Below are 3,774 nucleotides of genomic sequence, written 5' to 3'. Positions count from 1 at the left end.
AGAATCATTTTGCATTTAGTTGCATTCATTTAGATAGGATGCATATAGATAGGTTGCATTGAATAAATGTCATACCCTTTGTTTCCTTCTTAATTTAGCATGAGGACATGCTATGGTTTAAGTGTGGAGAGGTTGATAAACCCCATTTTTAGGGTTTATCTTGTGTTGAATTTAGAGGATTTTGACAACTTTTCTCCCATTTATTCACTAAAATAGTATAGTTTTGTAAATTACTCAACCAAAGCCAAGAGGAGAAAGATCTAGCTCATAACTAAAAGAAGTATTTCATCAAACACATAAAAGGCAATAAAGATAAACAACATGAATTGCAAGAATTAAAGAGAGATCTAACTACAAAGACAAGAGATCAATAATAGAAAACCAAAGCAAACATGAAAAGACATGGAAATCATAAATTGCATTGGAAGGGAAATGGAGATCTACATAAAAATTCATAAACTACAACTAACAAAACAAGGAAATTACAAGAGAAGTAGAATGCTACAACTACAAGAGAACAATTAAAGATGAAAAAGGAAAATTAAAGCAAAAGAAGTAGTAGATCTAGATCTAAAACTAAGAACCATAATCTAGAGAGAAGAGAGCTTCTCTCTCTAGAAACTAACTAAAGCATCATGAAAACTAAACTAAAACTCACTAACTAACTAATTGGTTCACCCCTCTTCAATCCTTGGGTTAAATAGCATCATAAATGAGTTGGATTGGACCCAAAATGCTTCAGAAATCGTTGGCCGCGAGTTGCCTTTAGTGAGTCACGTGCGAGCATCAACGTGTACGCGTGGGTCACGCATACGCATCCCTAAACGCCAGGAAACTATGGAAAATTTTATATTATTTTGAAGCCCTGGATGTTATCTTTCCAACGCAACTGAAACCGTCTCATTTGGACCTCTGTAGCTCAAGTTATGATCCATTAAGTGCGAAGAGTTTAGGATTGACAGCTTTGCGATTCCTTCATTTCTTCATGAGTTCTCCATTTTTACATGCTTTTCCTTCGTTCCTTTAATCCAATCTTTGCCTCCTAAACCTGAAATCACTTAACAAACATATCAAGGCATCTAATAGAATCAAGGTGAATTAAATTTAGCTATTTTAAGTCCTAAAAAGCATGTTTTCACTCTTAAGCACAATTAAAGGAGAATTTACAAAAGCATGCTATTTTAGTAAATAAATGGGAGAAAAGTTGACAAAACTCTCTAAATTCAACACAAGCTAAACACTAAAAATGTATCACACATAGACACAAGATTACAAAATCTTCTGGAAAGCTTGCAATAAGATTGTTTGATCCCTGGAAAAAGGATTATCATGAACTCCATGTCATCAACAGAACAGAAAATGCAGAATCAGTTGCCAAAAAGAATATTCTTCTTTTCTCTCATTTTACTATATTTCTAGTTTTCTACAGTTCTACATTATTCTACAGTTGACATCAAGAGAACATATAAGAATTTACATTTTTAAAAGAGTATAACTACATATATTTGAATCCGTAAAATTGAAAATTGAACTTGTCTATTATAAAATGTATAATATGGATTTTATACAAATTGAAACTTACCTATCACGACAAAAATTTATATTATCTTTGATGTTCGATCCACCAGAACCAGAATTATCCTCTGAATACAATTTGCTGGGGACTACACCAGCTTCTGCTTAGACTTTAACCTCAAATTAAGAAGGAAATATTCAAACTTCTGCAGGGAAGAAAAATAACTTTCATAGGAAGTAAAGTTCTGACAGTTTTTTCCTTGAATGGATCTAAAATCAGGGTCTTCCATACTGACATAATCAAATGCAGTAACTACAGACTGGAAAGTGATATAAATGGAGCAATCCTATGTTTATGGTTCCTAGAAAGACACAGAAATAACTTTTAATTGATGTCAGACCATGCTTAAGCAATAAATCTTGAAGATATGATTGAGGAAGAAGGAGATAGTGATAGTGTTGGAAGAGGAAAACCATTATCTAGAAGGATCAATGAAAGAAAGCAGCTGCAAATATATTGGACATTCTCTGCTTCTCTCTAACCTGAAGAAAACAGAAATTACATAGTTCTTTTATCATTGCGTGTTATTTTCATAGCTCTTTATTTAACTAAAGGATTGTTCTGATGGTTTCCCTATGAACTATGGTGTTCATTCAAATCATAAATTCTTTAAGGGACCTCCCTGTCAACTATGTAATTGGCTTGGCACCAAGTAATATGCAACGATGTTAAATACACCAAACCATCACAGTGTCACTAATGAACATTTTACGATGCAACAATTAATAGCATCACTTTATCACATACAGACCACAGAAAATATTGTGCAGATTAGTTAACTCCCAAAACCACCATTGTGATTTCTACTTGATGCAATGCTACCTGTACAGAAGAAATTGTATCTATCAATTAAAGCCATATTTTATTGTAGAGGTTGAAATTGTCTATTGCTGAACAAGTCTCGAAGGAAAACTTCTCTTTCATTTTAAGGCATGACATTCTAATAATGGATTTCATCCTTTGCCAATACACACATTCAATATTTAAGAATCAATTAGGATAATTTGACAAATAACTAAATATATCTACAATAAATTTTCCAAACAATATCAGAAACAATCAAGGGTTGCAATGGAGAATACCAAACATTCCTGCATCAAGGCAATGCAAAATTGTGTCGACTAAACGAGATTTGCACCGAGTTTTCCAACAATCTTAGTCAAAGCTAGAAAGAAAATTTGTAGAAAGCATTTTAAACACTCAAACCAAAATCCAAATAAAATTTATTACTAAGAAAACACTTCGATTTCAGCTTCATCTATCAGATTCATTAGAATCAAGCAATCAAATAGAGAAAAAGTAATAACAAACAGAGAGAATCTCAGGCTTCTGAATATTCAAACCAAAATTGAAAAAATAAATGGAGAAGACCTACTGGTGGTGGCAATCTTGTGCGTCTATGCGCAAGAAGGGCGGCGGTGCAAGCGGAGGAGGTGTGGTGTTGCGACAAGAGCAGCAACGGCGGTTGGAAGACCTTGGCGACGTAGATCAGAGACGAACAAATGATGACAATGATGCGGATCTGAGACGGATCGCATGGAAACGAGGTCCAAGGAGTAGGATGATGGACGGCAGCATTGACAATGATAACGTTATGACGGTGGTGATCAGCGATGGAGGGAAGTTACGCGAGTTAACCTCGCTAGTGGCGAACTTTTCTTTTGTTTTTAGTTTTTCTCTCTCTTTCTGTTTTTCAATTTGATTTGGGGATGAGATATAAAAAAGGGAAAGTCTTGGGGGCCAACAATTTTTTAAAAAGTTGGCCAACATTTAACCATCAAAAGAAAATTGAATGATCCCACACCATTAGATTTAATCTCACACTATTAAAAATACTATTGATGGACAATTGATGGTTACAAAATACAAAAGTTGTTTTTCCCTAGCATTCCTCATAAAAAAATATAATAAAAGTTTAGTGGCAATAATGGTAATGGCCACTATAATAATTTAAAAAATTAAAATTAAAAATAAAAAGATAATAATTTTCTGTCAATAATGATAATGGCCGCTATAACATATAATAATAATGACAAATATATAATTGCCACAAAAACATAATTAAGAAATTAGTGGCCATTATATTATTGCCGCTAAAAATTTGTCGCTAAAACATTTTTTTGTAGTGTGCGCAAGCCAGATGTACCAGCTTTTGGTAGTATAACCCTTCGAAGAAGCTAGTTTCCAAATCCAACCTG

Source organism: Arachis hypogaea, chromosome 3 (genome assembly GCF_003086295.3).
Source record: "Arachis hypogaea cultivar Tifrunner chromosome 3, arahy.Tifrunner.gnm2.J5K5, whole genome shotgun sequence".
NCBI classification, from domain to species: Eukaryota; Viridiplantae; Streptophyta; class Magnoliopsida; order Fabales; family Fabaceae; genus Arachis; species Arachis hypogaea.
This window is presented reverse-complemented; position numbering follows the sequence as displayed.